The 17604-nt window shown below is 34.2% G+C and overlaps 1 protein-coding gene across 2 annotated transcripts in view; it reads right to left on the bottom strand.

Moving 5' to 3' along the window:
* Positions 1–17604, bottom strand: part of LOC126778772 (uncharacterized) — a 212040-nt gene that overhangs the window by 129169 nt on the left and 65267 nt on the right. The window lies entirely within an intron of this gene.

Raw genomic sequence — 17604 nt, 5'->3', positions numbered from 1 at the left:
TTTTACCGCAAAACAGCAGTACTTGGTATTGTTGTGTTCCGGTTTGAAGGGTGAGTGAGCCAGTGTAGTTACAGGTAAGGTGCATAACATCTTAGTTCCTAAGGTTGGTGACGCATTAGCGATGTAAGCGATGTTAACATTTCTTACAATGTTTATGGGCGTTGGTGACCACTCACCATCTGGTGGCCCACATGCTCCTCCGCCTACCTAGTCTATAAAAAATAATAATAACGCGGCAATTTAGATTGCTGAGGAGGAAATGTCCGGATAATGTGAAAACCAAGAGTAAATGCCCGGATTGGTTTTTCGACAATCATGAAGAACCCACATACAAAAGTATAGTATATAATCTTTATTAATATTTAACGAAAAACTACTGAATGGATTTGGCTGTAATTTGGAGCAGAAACAAAAACTCGGCTTAACACATAGCCTACCTAACATCTAGCCCCCCCCCCCTCTCCTCACATGATGAAGCACATGATAACGGAGTTTTTGGACGGATATCATCCACGGTTCCCGTATGAAACAATACCTAATATGGTCCATGTATATTAAAGACAGCGTTCAGGCAATTAATTAAATTGCAAATTAATTAATAAATAAACTAATTTCTGGATTAATACCAAATAAGTATTTAAATCGTTACGGTGTTACCTAACTGTTCATATTCCTTTCGACGTATTTTGTTCAACATTGTCGGTATTACGATCTATCTATTGAAATAAACGGTTGTATGTATTTAATGCAATATTCGCTTTTCAATTAACATGAAATTCGAACTATAGCTTTCCAATCGAAGAAGTAAAAATAGACAAAACTTAGATTTACATATCCCATGCGTTTCACTAATATCTCTGCTATATAACACTACAAACAGTTCTTGATTAATATATATTTATAAATAGTAACAGCCTGTTAATGTCCCACTGCTAGGCTAAGGCCTCCTCTCCCTTTTTGAGGAGAAGGTTAGGAGCTTATTCCACTACGCTGCTCCGATGCGGATTGGTAGAATACACATGTGGCAGAATTTCAATGAAATTAGACACATGCAGGTTTCCTCACGATGTTTTCCTTTGCCGAAAAGCATGAAATGAATTACAAACAGAAATTAAGCACATGAAAATTCAGAGGTGCTTTCCCGGGTTTGAACTCACGTTCATCGGTTAAGATTCACGTGTTCTAACCACTAGGCCATCTCGGCTTTTATTATATTTATATATAATACAACACAGTTCCACTTAACTAATTATATTCACTTCAATTTTACTTACAAAAATTTGATAACAACTACGAAAACATTTAAGATTATATCGCTTCAATACAATGTTAACGCTGTTTATATTTCTTTATTCTTCTTGTGATTGGAATTGGCTTTATATGTATGTAATTTTTTTTTATTATTATAATTGGGAAACATATCGTAAAAACCACATACATTATACAACAATTAACTCGTTCACACGCCAATAAACTTTCCACTAAAAACGAATTCATGAATGACAGTGAATAAGCAATTCAATAAATTATAAAATATAATTATCACGATTAAAAAAAGTTAAGAGCAAAACAATAAAATATGTATGTAATAATAATGATAATAATAATAATAATCTTTATTCACATAAAAAGTTACAAATTATAATGAAGTCCCTGACTTCTGAGCTAGGCTCAAAGACTGAATTGCTGACTGAAAGAAGAATCAGTGTCCTCTCTCATATTTTAGTGACATATCGTTCTATGTATATATAAAAAGTTTAAGTTTTATATATACAAAGTTTATTTCCTAAAAAAGAACAAAGTCCACTTAAACTTGGGAAATACCATTAAATATGAAGTATTATACCATAACTTATGTCTACATTTTGTGCCAGTAAATAACTTTTTAATCTTTTTTGAATATATTAATTTAATTTGAATTTATAACGTCGTTTTGTAACGAATTGTAAAGCTGTGCTCCTTCAAATAATATAGTTTTTGTGCCATACTTAGTTCGGAATTTGGGTAATTCGATTTTGTGTCGGTTTCAAGTAAGATGAGAATGGAGTTTTAAGTTGAAAGGTAATTTGTGAATGTGTGGTGTTTGTAATTATTTTACGAATTAATAAGCACATTTTGTATTTATTAATTTATTTTATTGATGAGATATTTTTCGTAGAAGTGCGACAGTTCATATTATATATGACTTTTAGCAGTTTGTTTTGAGATATTTGGAGATTTTTGATGAGGATTTCAGCGACACTGTCCCAGATTTCAATAAGGTATTCTAAAATCGGTTTTACTATGACAGACATGAGTATTGTAGACAATAAGTCGTACTTTAGGTGGAATACAGCGCACTGATCTCCTAAGAGCATCCGTAAGTAAAGCAATTTTTAGTTTTATATTATTGTTTCTTTGCAGTTTGAATATGAGGTTTCCCTTTTTTATTTTTTTGTTTTCTTATATTAATTATTTAACGTTTACTTTTTTTTATTTTATATATTTTTCCGTACAATTATGTTACCTTTATCTCAGCAATGTTTGTCTTGAATAAATGTTTTCTTATTCTTATAAAATAAAAATCACGACACAGAGCTCAGTTTAACCTTTACTAAATGAACAATAATTACAGCTAATGTTAAAACAAGTTAAATCAAATTAAACTGTACTGTATTTATGAATCATCAATTATTTGAACTCGCTTATTTATTTCATTTTGCCTTCGCCTTGCCGGCCCGCAAGATGCCTCTTCACGCCGCGTTTGAAGGAACCCGGGTTGTAGGAGGAGGAGAACACGAGAGCTGGTAAAGAATTCCATTTATTGGAATTCTTTCTTTGTCGCACACAAAGAAAGAAGTTGCCAAATTTCTTTGAGCGCGATGGGATTGATATCACAGTTAGATTTAAAATTTTGATTCTCGATTTAATCATGTTTGCTTAACACACGTGAGCTGGTAAGGAATTCCATTTTTTGGAAGTGCGACAAAGAAAGGAGTTGCCACAATTCTTTGTGCGCGATGGAATTTATGTCACAGTTACATCGAGACATCGGTGACAATGAGAGCCAGCTCGCGTAGATTTATGAGGGAAGGGGGAAGAAGGAATTTTATATGGAATTTTAGCAAGCTCGTCTGAATTACAGCCCACTCATGAAATATTCTAACGCAGGACAGCATTGTGTACTTTTTCTGTTCCAGTTTGTAGGGTGAGTAAACAATTTCATTACCTACCGATTATGTTAAAAAAGTCTTTGTTTTTAATTTATGTTGTAATGTAAGAATTAAAAAAAATCGTATAAAAGTTTATTTTAAGGAACGTTCAGTGTATTAAATATAAAATAATATTACATTTAGATAAAAAAAAATTAGGCACTCATCAGCTATCACTGTAATTAAAAATATACTGTACGTGCGTGCAGAACTCGATTATATTAACTACTGGGTATTTCGTGGGTACTTCGTAATGATAATGCATTCAGTGTTACACGAATTCGTGGCAAAATATCAATCGATACATACATACATATGTACATACACATACATAACAATATTCCTTATATTGGGTGCAGTTCAGTATTTTTTAAATATTTCTGATACTATTTAGGTGCTGATATCTTTTTGGAGAAGTATACCGAAACGAGAGCGTTATCACTTCCCTGTAGAACGATTTTAAAAAAAGCTTTGGCCAATGAGCTGTTGCTTGAATTGCCATTTAATTCGACTTTCTCCAGAGTGGATTTTCTTCCCCCTTGCTACAAGAGTTCAATCTTTGTTCTTCAGCTAGAAGCAGATCCGTCAGGTCCATGTAATCATGTTCAGAGTTTTGAGAGTTTTTATTTAGACAAGATGATTAAGAAATGATTCAAATATCCAATGATGGTTTAGGGGCTCAAAAGAAATCTCTCTGATAAAGGTGCTACTTAGTTTCTTACAAACACTTCGGTTAGGATATAAATCATATAAGTGAAATGGCGACACTAATGATTACATAAGGTCTTATGATAATCGTAATAATAAATAAATGATAGTAAAATTAATGTAGAAGTTGTATACTTCTCAATAAACTAACCTTCAATTGAAAACGAATTTAAACTTTCGTTTGTATTTAAAGTTAATTTATTTAACTAATAATATTATTCGATTTATTATATCATTTTAAATGTAGACATTTAGTTAATTTTTTAAATTAAATAAATATTACTGTAACTTTAAAAAAACTTATTTTTAATTACAAAAATATATTTATTAATATTTTTTTTTTTTATTGATTCTTATTGAATTATTTAACAATTTATTACACCATTACATACCATATTTTACCAGAAAATAATAATAATAACGACACATAAAACATCCAAAGACAATTTTTATTTTTTTATTTTTTTTATTTTTGCATACCCAAAAAGGTAAATGATATCGCCGCTACGCTATGTACTCACGATGTTTTTCTTTACTATCAAGCACGAGATGAATTATAAATACAAATTAAACGCATAGAAAACCAGTGGTGCGTGGGTTTCAACCCGCGATCGTTTAAGATTCACGCGTTCTAACTCTAACCACTGAGCCAGTACCTTACCATAAATTTAATTTATTACAATTGAAAACGTATTTTATTTACTTCTGATTTCAAAGTCTCGCGAGCACTAGCTATTATATAATATAACTAAATGACATGTGTTCCTTATCTAAAATATAAGTTATATAACCCCAACTGAACCCAACCTATAATATATATATATATATACCTCAAATTTTCGGCCGTGGCCGTCGAATGAAAAAAGCAACAAAATGTGAAATAGTAGAGCAGAAAGAATAGACGAACAAATCCAACAAAATAACATGGTCGAGCATGTCACAATTGCGTGCATCTTAAACAAGAGGTACGAGCTGAACGAAATCAACAACTATTGAAACGGAGACAAGCGCGCCGCTTCGTAGCTAACACACGCAGAGCATTCTGCTTCGTTCCTTCTCGCATCCGAGTACGAGCCAGCTATCAATAGCTGGCTCGTACTCGGATGATATTCTGCTCATCCGAAAGAGCTTATTGGTGCTATGGACAAAGAATGCCAATGTCATGCGCACAGCTGAGATGTTTTGCGCATCAACAAAAGTGGAACTAGCAGAAATTAAGACACCACCTGAACCATTGAACGGCTTGCTCATTTGCATGGATTCAGATTCAAACCTGTTCCTGTATATAACTGTGGCTTCGCGTCACCGACATGCTAATTTTAGTATAATGAAAGATTGAGTTCATAAATTCCCTGTTCCGTGTAATGATTAGGTGGCCCAAAGGTCTAAAATACTCGGTCCAGTCGAATATTCGTGAATGGACCGAGTTCGATTCCGACCTGAAAACATGGCTTAAAATTTCATAATTATTGATTGATATTTTAAAAATTTCATTTTATTTTTTACTCATACTATTATTTTTGAACTTGAACTTCTTTTGGCGTATGCTTGTTTATCGTAGGGGATAACCTCGTGGCTTTGCGTCACCGACATGCTAATGTTAATATAATGAAATCGTTGAAACCATTACAAATCATTTAAGACAAAAATACATTAATGTACTTAAGTAATCAATAAAAATATACAGTTTTTTCAAATAAATAATATCGCAAAGAACTTCGTTTCTGACGGGGGTCCCCCGATTGCACAATATTTTTTTTATTCTTTAAAACTTTAAGCCGCTATATAAAAATTGAGCGGCCGCGGTGCCCTTTCGAACTTTGAACATTTAACTATATGCTTAATGTAAATTAATATCCAATATAAGAGAAAAAGCCGAGATGGCCCTGTGGTAAGAACGCGTGAATCTTAACCGATGATCGTGGGTTCAAACCCGGGCTAGCACCACTGAATTTTCATGTGCTTAATTTGTGATTATAATTCATCTCGTGCTTTACGGTGAAGGAAAACATCGTGAGGAAACCTGCATGTGTCTAATTTCACTGAAGTTCTGCCACATGTGAATTCTACCAACCCGCATTGGAGCAGCGTGGTGGAATAAGCTCCAAACCTTCTCCTCAAAAAGGGAGAGGAGGCCTTCAGCCCAACAGTGGGACATTCACAGGCTGTTACGGTATGGTACGGTAACCTTCATCTATTAATTAAGTTTAATGATAAAAATGTGGGTCGACTTTCTCCAGTGATATATAAATCTATGTTCGACTAAATAATGCTGATGTTTCTAAAGGTGAACTTTTCACAACGAATTATAATTTAATTTGTTTTTTTTGTAATTATTTAAACCGAAGCTCTGAAGCTCCGAAATGGCCACCGATGCGTTATATCGACACGATCCCGTTGTCTCTCCGATCCGCGATGAATACGGCAATCGCAATGGTTTTAGTTGGTTGATTGGTTGGTAAATGTTTTTTTGAAGTACTACACACATACAAATAAATCCAAACATTTAAACGACCGATCGTAATGCTTTACCAAGAAACGCCAACAAGAAACACAGTAATCACTCTTTTGAATTAATTTGAGTACATGATAAATAAAATTAATTAAAAGAATATTTACGTACGATTGTTTTAAAAATATACAAATATAATATATAATATGTTTGTTCGGGTATAAGTTTTTTTTATTTTTATAAACCGATATTGTTGATTGCGCTGGATGAATACACCTCCTAGGCGGTAACTTTTTTTCGTTCATGCAAATTTTTCGAAGTCGATTTACGATTTTTTTTATCAAATCTTATATTTGGTATAAATTATTCACCTGTTAATTATTTTTGTTACCTTATTTGTCTATTGGTTATATATATAATGGTTATATGTATAAAGCCGCCGATACCGAGGTCCTGGGTTAAAACATCATCTCGGGCCAATAATAAGTTATTGGGTTTTTCTGTCTAAGATTCTCAGTATCAGCTCGAAGTGTGCAAGTTAGAAGTGTGTATAGTTATCGGAAAGCACGTAAAGCCGTTGGTCCTATGCCTGAACTCTCAGCCATTTCGGAATTCTGCCTGGAATAGAAAGTGCATCTGTGTTTGCGCGCACACTTGTGCTCTATAAAATATCCTTCGTAGTTTGCTAATCTCTCTTGAGATTGGACGTCGCGGCCGAAATTTTAACACATATTCGACAGGAACTCCTGAATATAAAATAATAGAAAATTATAAATAATTAATAGTTTTTTGTAACAATTTGTAAATCCTGAAAATAGCATAAGTGCGATTATTTATTTACAATTAAAAAAATATGTAAAACAGCTATCCAATAATAATATACGCGTAATTATGATATAGCATTTATTTTACCTTAGGTAAATACATATATATATATATATATATATATATATATATATATATTATATTAGGTAAATACATATAATAATAATAATATGTATATATTTATATATATGAATTAGCTTTTTAAGCCGCGTAGTATTGATTCTGTTATCATTACAAAGAGTTTTATAAAGGTTGTTCAACAGTATTGTATTTATTTTTAACAATTTGAACAGGTAAGCGTGTTTTTTTTTTATTTGTTTTTTATTTATTTATTGTTGATGCGATGTTTCATTCTTATTATTATTCTACAATCTTCTAATTTGAAATTCTCTTTGCCAAAATTATTCTATTCAATACGTCAATCATTGATCACCTGATAGTTCCATAAAGTTTCCATATAGTTTGGCTTTTTTTACAAACGAGATTGACAATCGAAACGAGTGTGTGACTTTTTATGCAAACGACTTTATTGTATCCAATTTATGGTGAGTTAGGCAGTGGGTTTAAAGATACAAGGACATAACATCTGCAATTCAATAACCAGCAGAATATTGGCAATGTTTTTGATTGATGATGAATATTTATTTTTAAAATTACATTTAGCAACAAAAAAATATGAGGCATATTAATATTAACAAGACAATTAGTTAGTAATTTTTATTTAATAGGTAGGCTAGGTTCTGATAGAAATAACCAAACCCTAAGATATAATGTCCCTTGCATCTGTAGTAACACTGGCTCACTCACCCGCAATCACAACAATACTAAGCATGACTTGGCGAAAGAATATATTAAGAATGGGTGGTATCTACCCGGACGGGCTTAAAAAAAGTCCTACCACCACTTCAATATATACAAGATGTGTATATAAAGTTATACGCAAACGTGCTTGTATGTGCTTAATTGAATAAAGTGTAGTTTGGAACTGCGACTTAATGGCACAGATTAAATTTTCCTATTAGCAATCAAGCATAGACATATACACTAATATAAGCATATATATATTTAATTTTTTACAATTGCTATGAACCAGCCAATACAGGCGTAATAAATAAATTAGTGCAGGAGACAAGGACTTCAATGATTTTAAATTGAAAGTTAGATGTATTTCCTTATACCAATATTTTTTCTAAGGAAACGTAATGTATTTTTTATTATACGTGGATTTAATATTCTATGTTACCGTTGGGTTTTCAGGATAATATGAATGAAATATACACATTTGTAGATGTAGTATGATGCTTGTAGATGATTATATTAAGGCAATAACTTAAATCACAGGCATTCGTGCATTTATCAACGGCTTATTGTCGTTGCAAGGTAGACGTTTTGAAAGAGAAGATGTATCCACCAGTTCACGACCCCGAAAAAGTGAATGACTTAGTTGATTGGCTGGACGACGAAACGCTTGCGTATTTGGAGCCAAAGTTAGTGAACCACAAAACAAAGTTAATAGAGATAATCGAAGATATTTATTGGGCTCCCTAAAATTTAATTTATGATAACTTTAACATAAAAAACGTTTCATAAACTAAACGAGTGACGACATCTCTTTCCTCATTCCAATAATACATATAATTTTATAATAGGTTTCAAATTTAATGGATTGCTATCCCATCGAATTACGAAAATGAAGGAAAAGAGAGTGTATTTGTTAGCGCACACACTTGTGCGCAATAATATGTTCTAATCAGTTGGCTACTCTCCTTGATATTGATTGGCCGAAATCTGTCAGGAGGATCTTTATAGTTTGTCCAATGAATTAATTATAGAACTAGTAGTTTGCATAACGTTGAAAATATTGTAACTGTGTCATTTGATTGATTATGATTGATGATGGTTTTTTTTTTCGGAAAAACGCTTTAGGCATTTCCCCCACTGAAACAGTGGGAGGGTATGCGGGGCTCGCTGGTGTCCAAAGCGCCTAATGTGCCTCGAACATCGGAATACCGACTAAAAAACCAGCGATACCCTTTCCGTCTTCACGAGGAGCGCCACGGGATCCGCTTTCGCATGCTACCGTGATTTGATTGATTACCTAACCTAACCTTGGTACCAATTCTACTAACAAATTGTCACTTTATCGCAATCGAATCAAAGCGTATTGTTGTTTTTCTATTTCTCGTTAGAAATTAGTTGAATTTCCCTATAACCTAATAACCGAGCTATTTCTGTTTCCAGATTAATATCATCTCAACCTAATACATATTCATATACAAAAGCTATAACTGAAAATCTCGTAGCAAAATACACGTCAAAATTTCCAGTTGGTATTGGACGTTTGTCCATTGGTAAGTTAAAACATATTATACATATTATATTGTTTGTTTGTTTGTTCAACCTTACTTGGTGGTAGGGGTTTTGCAAATTTGGGAAGGAAACTTAATATTGTTTTGTTACAATTTGAAGGGTGAACGAGTAATATAAAGGCACAATGGACATAACATCTCAGTTACCAAAGTTGGTGATGCATTGGCAATGTAAGGATCGGTTAATATTTTTTACAGTGCCAATGTCTATCGTCGGTGGTGACTATTTACCATCGAGTTGACCTTTTGCCAATCTATTTTAATTTAAAAAGTGTAATGTATGGGGTAGTTTTAGAATATTACTTTTATAACTGTGGGTAATTGTAAACCCATATATGGTGGTCTCTCGCTATTAAACGCTCAACCGAATGGACGTCTTTTATTGCGCTCAGTAATTATCCTCAAATAATTAATAATAATATTATATATTATTCACATATTCAACAGTGGCGACGAGTAGTAAAGAAACTACGTGTGTGACGCATCGTTTTATTACTATGTCGGTGGGAAAACTGGAACAATTCGACCTTGGCAAGGACGATTGGAATTTGTATGTGGATCGGTTGGAACAGTATTTTATTGTTAACGATGTGAAACCGGCGATACGAGTAGCGACACTGATAACGGTGATCGGAAGTGACGCGTACGAACTGATGGTGAATTTATGTACACCAATCAAACTATCTGCGAAAAGCTATGAAGAGCTGGTGGATGTTATGCGACGTCATCTTCAACCTAAACCGAGTGTATTGGCGGAGCGGTTCAAATTCAGACAAAGAGTGCAACGTCATAATGAGTCCGTGGCGGAATATGCGGCGGCATTAAAGAAATTGACGAAACATTGCGGTTTTTGTTCGGAAACATTATTGGATAATTTGAGGGATCAATTTGTATGTGGTATTAACAGTGACTGTATCCGTCAAAGAATGTTTGCGGAGGATAATATAACGTTCGATTCGGCGTTTAAACTCGCGGTGACAATGGAAGCTGCAGAGGCGGATGCAGCCTTGGTAGAAGGTCGTACCAGGAGATTAGGTGACGGCGTATCAGAGACGGAGGAATCTATAAACCAGATTACGTCCAGGAAAAGAAGCACAGGGAAACATCTACAAAAATATATGAACGTAGGAACGCGAGAACCGGTTTTAAGCAGTGGTACAAGCCTCACAAGCGGAGCGATAATTAGCAGGCGGAGCGATAATAATATGAATGACTTCACACGACAAAAGAAGGGAACGACTTTTAAACAAGTGTGTGACGTTTGTGGTGCAAATCATCAAGTAAATCGGTGTAAATTTAGACTTTATATATGTCGAGTTTGCAACGAACAAGGTCATTTAAAAAAGGTTTGTCCAGTACTACAAAGGCAGGTGTCATTAAACATCGTAAAAAATGATAGTTCCGTATGCAAAGAAAACGAAGGCTCGGGCAGTGAGGAGGTAAACAATTTTTCTATAAGTAGTTATTTAAAAAAATTTGCACCATACACAATTAGTATCAATATTGATAACTGTGTTCTTTGTATGGAAATAGACACGGGCAGTGCGATATCATGCATTAGTTATAATTGCTATAAGAAATATCTGTCACATAATTTAATTCGAAAGTGTGATTTAAATTTACGCTATTATACTGGAGAAATTGTAAAACCCGTTGGTAAAATAAGTCCTATAGTTAATTACAAAAATAAAAGAAAATCGTTGGATTTATTTATTATAAAAGATGCAAAAACGAATCTGTTAGGCAGGCATTGGATTAGCGAGTTACAGATCGAGATTCCTATTATGAATTGTAATAGTATTGATTTTAATTCCAAGCTGTTTAATTTTAATGAATTCAGTTCCAGATATTGTGAAGTGTTTTCGGACGGGCTGGGACGATTCAATGGTGGAACGGTTGGTTTTCGGCTGCGACCCGACGCGAAGCCGGTGTTCATGCGCGCACGACCGCTCGCTTACGCACTTCGCGAGCCTGTGGAGCGGGCGCTGGATCAGCTGGTACGGGATGGAGTGATCACGCCGGTTACTACATCTGACTGGGCTACACCGATCGTACCGGTAATGAAAAAGGACGGCACAATACGCGTATGTGGTGATTTTAAATTAACATTAAATAAGTGCTTGGAGGTGGATCGTTTTCCTTTACCGAGAGTCGAGGATCTGTTAGTTAAATTACACGGGGGTATCAAATTTACTAAGTTAGATCTGTCTCAAGCCTATGCACAACTTGAACTTGATGAATCAAAAAAATACACTGTAATAAACACTCACAAGGGCTTATTTAGGTATAATAGACTGATTTATGGTTTGGCTTCGAGTCCAGGTATTTTTCAAAGATTGTTAGAACAACTATTTTCGGATATGCCTCGAGTGGGTGTTTTCCTAGATGATGTGATAATTACCGGGGAGGACGACCAATCACATTTAAAAACACTTCACGAGGTATTTAATCGATTACAAAAATATGGTTTAAAAATTAAAAAAGATAAGTGTACGTTCTTTGCCGACTCTGTTACATATTTAGGCTTTGTAATTAGTAAAGAAGGGGTTCATACATGCCCAAATAAGATTGAAGCCATTCAGAAGGTTCGCATACCGAATAATATATCCGAATTGCGCTCATTTTTAGGATTAGTTATGTATTACGCTAGATTTGTTCCAAACATTAGTACAATTTTAGCACCATTGTATGTTTTATTAAAAAAGGAAAAAAAATATGAATGGAATACAGAAAGTAATATAGCTTTTAATAAGGTTAAGCAATTGTTAACATCTAGTGAAATTTTAGCACATTATTCACCTGACTTACCCTTAATTCTAACAACTGACGCTAGTAGTTATGGAGTAGGGGCTGTAATTTCACATATAACCGCTAAAGGGGAGCGACCTATAGCTTATGCGTCTCGGGTACTTAATGCTGCTGAGAAATCGTATGCTCAAATAGAAAAGGAAGCTTTAGCTATTATTTATGGCATTAAAAAATTTCACACGTACTTATACGGAAGGAAATTTACGTTACGCACGGATCATAAACCGTTGGTAGCTATTTTCGGTGATAAACATGGTATCCCTACAATGGCGGCTAGCAGAATGCAACGGTGGGCCGTTATTTTAGCTGGTTATAATTATAATATTGAATACGTTCAAAGTAATAAGAACGCGGCCGATGCTTTATCTAGATTTCCAACGGGAGAAGGGAAACTACAAGTAGAGGAGAAAACTTACGTTAATTTCATACAAAATTTTTTACCTATAACACGGAAGACAGTAGTAGAACATCAGAATAAGGATAACATACTTAAGAAAGTAATTTTATACTTACAATCCGGGTGGTCCAAGGCGTGCGACGATGAAGATCTTAAGCCATATTTTGTACGTCGTAATGAATTGTATTTAGATGCGGGGTGTATAATTTGGGGATACCGCTTAGTAATACCTAAATCATTAACATCTGAGTTGCTAAAGGAAATACACGTTGGTCATTTAGGTATAGTAAAGATGAAGAGCATTGCACGTAGTTACGTTTGGTGGCCCGGTATCGACGCCGACATTGAACGCACTTGTAATGAGTGTGTTACGTGTGCGATGGAAAACGCAGCACCAGCGAAAGCTCCGATCAAGCCATGGCCTTTTATTCCGGAGCCATGGTCAAGAATACACATTGACTTCTTAGGACCGCTTAACGGTAAAACATTTTTAGTTTTAATAGACTCCACATCGAAATGGTTAGAAATTTTTAACATGCCAAATACGACCGCGGCTGCTGTTATTAAAGTTTTACGGGAAACTTTCGCTAGGTTCGGTTTGCCTAAAGATATTGTTTCGGATAATGGGCCGCCTTTCTCGAGCAAAGAATATGCCAATTTTATGAGGAACAACGGTATTAAGGTTACATTCTCCCCCGTGTATCATCCGTCTAGTAATGGAGCAGCGGAAGGCGCTGTTAAGTTGTGCAAACGGGCAATAAAAAAGTCGTTAAGGGATGGTTGCGATATCGATGCCGCATTGCAAACCTATTTATTAGCATACAGGAACGTCGATCAAAGTACCACGGGTCTTTCACCTGCCATGATTTTACAACGTAGGCGTATAAGATCAAGACTAGACTTATTGCATAGGGATTGGGCGATTCAAGATAGAGTATGGGAGGTGCAAAATAAGCAAATAGAAAGAGGAAAAGGAGTTATAAGGCAATTTAAACAAGGGGATAATGTCTGGGTAAGGAATTATGGGGAAGGAAAGAAATGGATAAAAGGTAAAATAGATGGTAATTTTGGGTCTCGTAATTACCTCATAGGTAGGGATGACGGTCCACCTATCAAAAGACACGTTAATCAGATAAAAAAACGTTGGGTAAGCTTTGATTTATCTACGTCAAAATCGCCACCACAAAACCAAAACATGCCGAGTGATCACCCCATATCTGAGCCACAGCTAGAAATACCGACGACTGAGTCGGCTGAATCATCCAATACGGAACTTAGTATTCCACCATCGATATCCCCTGAGACTCAGGTAGATGTTCCACCATCGATTCGTTCCCAGCGCGTTAGGAAACCAGTTGAACGATTTCGATTCGAATTTGATTAGGCAACTAATATTATATAATTTATTTTTAAGTTAGGTTAAGTTAATTCTTAGTAATGTATAAGTAATTAAGGGTGAGGGTGTAATGTATGGGGTAGTTTTAGAATATTACTTTTATAACTGTGGGTAATTGTAAACCCATATATGGTGGTCTCTCGCTATTAAACGCTCAACCGAATGGACGTCTTTTATTGCGCTCAGTAATTATCCTCAAATAATTAATAATAATAATATATATTATTCACATATTCAACAAAAAGAAATTAAAATATGTCAACATATCTGATGTGCTTAAAAACATATAATATTTATTTATATTTCTGAAAAATCATTAACGTTTTGTTTTACAGTAACTGCTGCTTACAAGGAGCCAATACCTGGTTGGGTTGATAATTTAAACGGACCGACAGGCATTTTAATTGGAGGGGGTAAAGGTAATAGTTAAATTTACTTGGTGGTAGGGCTTTGTGCAAGCCCGTCTGGGTAGTCACCATCCATCATCTCAGTACCGCCTAACAGTATTGTTGTATTGCGGTTAGAATGGTGAGTGAACACTGTCAATATATACAAAAGGGACCTAATTCCCATGGTTTATAGCGCATTGGTGATGTAAGAAATGGTTAATATGGCTCCGAAGTGTTAGGGTGGTGGTAGCCATTTAACATTAGTGACCTCTCTGCCTTTAACATAAAAATCGTCTACCTATAGCATAAAAAGACAGGTTGTATTTCAATGCACGTAGCGTCCATAATACAGCCGTAAGATGATAAATACCTTATTATTTATAAGGTTCCTATCATCCCACGGCAAATTCTAAAAGGCCTAATGAGAGTAGGAACTTCGTTGGTGGCAAAAGTTCTTCTTCATATGTCAGTGTTATTGTTCGAAGGTGTTCTTCGCACTATGCTCTGCAATGAAAATTATCAAGCCGATTTGTATCCTGTGGACATGGCTGTAAATGGATGTATATTACTTTCGTACGTTTGCGGTTTGGAAAAGTAAGTATCTAATATATTATATATCTCGTGCCTGTAATAACACTGGCTCACTCGCCCGTGTCATCGCTGTGAATGTTTTGCTGTAGAATAGTTTATAAATGTTCGGTACCAATGTCGGGGGCGTCGTGTCAGTATACCCAAGCGATCCCGTGACACCCCTATGAAACGGAGTGGGTACTGCTGAATTTTTAATTGGTGTTCTGGTGCATACTCCCCATTCTAGATGATGAAATCGCATAAATACGTTTTTGCAGCGAGCAAGAAAATGGTCTGTAACAAATCTCCAGACGATATGTATCCTTCTATACGCAATTTTTTTTTATTTGCCTATTCTAAGAAACGTGTTATAAAATATATAGATGATAAATTAATTAAAATACTTCTTGAACAATCAATTATTTCCATTATATATATTTTATCAAAAATTCTCATTTCGTTTCAGATTCAAGGAAGTTAAGGTCTACAACATAACTCAGTCTAGACGAAATCCCTTAACTTGGAAAGAATCCTTGGATGCTGGTAATTATTTGATACTAAATAAGGCTTTCAGTGTCGATACATTTTCGAGTCCTGAGACAAAAAAGACTCGACCCGGAAAAACGAGACTCGAGAATTTTTCGATAGTTGTATAGTATGAGTTTGAATACTCGTAGTTTATTCATTTAAGCAGTTAATACACCATTTTTCAATTGTCATAAAGGTGTCGACAACTGGAGATAGCAGTCTCGAGTCTCTAAAATACGACAAAATCGTCTAGATTCGATATTTTCGAGAGCGAGACTCCCGGGATGAAATCCTTAATATTACAATTGCATGTCCTTAACAACACACGGTGTGTGTTACGTATGGATTATGGTCAAATCATCAATATGACGACTTTGATTTACTTCATGTACTTACTTTGTGATTATAATTCATCTCATGTTTTTCGGTAAAGGAAAACATCGTGAAGAAACCCGCATGTGTCTAATTTCACTGAAATTCTGCCACATGTGTATTCCACCAACCCGCGTTGGAGCAGCGTGGTGGAAGAAGCTTCCACCACGCTGACCAAAACCATCTCTTTAAAAAAAAGAGACGAGGCCTCAGCCCAGCAGTGGGACATTCACAGGCTGTTACTTATTGCTAATATAATTTTTACCTATATATAGCCCAGCAGCAAATAATAGAAAAAAACACTACCGTTCTAATCCAATAACATTATAAATAAAGTTAAAACTATGCAATTTAATGCAAACTTTAATAAATTCTATAATTTATGCAAGCTAACTATTAATGAAAACTAAAAACTAAAAGATTACCTCATATAACTAATGATAAAAATAATAGATGTACTATAAAGTTATACAAAAAAATAACAATAAAATCTTATCTAATTGAACTATAAATAAGAATAAAACTAAGCAATTGAATGCAAAATATTAAACCCTGCAACTAAAGAATAGGTAACCTTAAAAGTTAAAAGTAAAAATCCATAAACTAAAATATAAAAATAGAACAAAATTTCAACCGAGTTAATCATTGCAACCTGGGAATTATTCAATATTATCAATAATGAAATTAATGAAAAAATTCAAACTCTTAAGAAACGACGACAAAACAATGACAACGAAAATTTGAACTAAACACGATTTCTAATAGGGCAAAAGGTCACTTTACTCCGGAAATCTGGACACCACGATCATATACATATATTAAAACGACAAAAATACCCACGTTTTATAACTCCTCAAAAAGGGAGAGGAGGCCTTAGCCCACCAGTGGGACATTCGCAGGCTGTTACTGATTCATTAAGTAATCGATTAAAAATATATTTTACTTTTACATCAATTGACTTTTAAAATATAACAAATGCGCTTTATACATAATTGGTAACTTTGATCTCGTACCGCTATCCTATATATATATATTATGACGACAAAAAGTCGTACGTTTTTATAACTTTTGATACTCAATCGATTTTGATAAATAAAGACTAAAGGGAACCTTGAAATATATCTTGTAATAATTCTATTATTTCAATTTGTCATTTTTACCCATTTCAAAGATTAGCACGGACAGACAGACAGATAAAAAAATATCTTTTTAAAATATTCAGATAAAACAAAACTATTTAAGTCTAAAAACATTATTTATAATTAATAATCCTAGCACCTTTTTGTACACGACACTCGGCGTTTCCTTCGGGACTAAAACTAAAACTGTCTATTACGAAATTATTTTTGATAATAATAATCGTTTAAAGTAATTGTAGAATAATTATTTTCAAAATATTTATTAGATTTAATTAATATATAACATAAAATTATAATACTCACATAGGTATAAATAAATAATTCCTTAATAAAAAGCACTAATGTCTCTTCACTATGTGCGCTAAATTAGTACTGACGAAGGAATAACAATAATCCACTATATAAATACAAGTGTTTTCTTTTTATATCGGGAAAAGATGTGTGCGTCGGTAACACATAA

Source organism: Nymphalis io, chromosome 27 (genome assembly GCF_905147045.1).
Source record: "Nymphalis io chromosome 27, ilAglIoxx1.1, whole genome shotgun sequence".
In the NCBI taxonomy this organism is placed as follows: domain Eukaryota; kingdom Metazoa; phylum Arthropoda; class Insecta; order Lepidoptera; family Nymphalidae; genus Nymphalis; species Nymphalis io.
The sequence above is the reverse complement of the archived record's forward strand: the minus strand, read 5'-3'. Positions and strand labels throughout refer to the sequence as shown.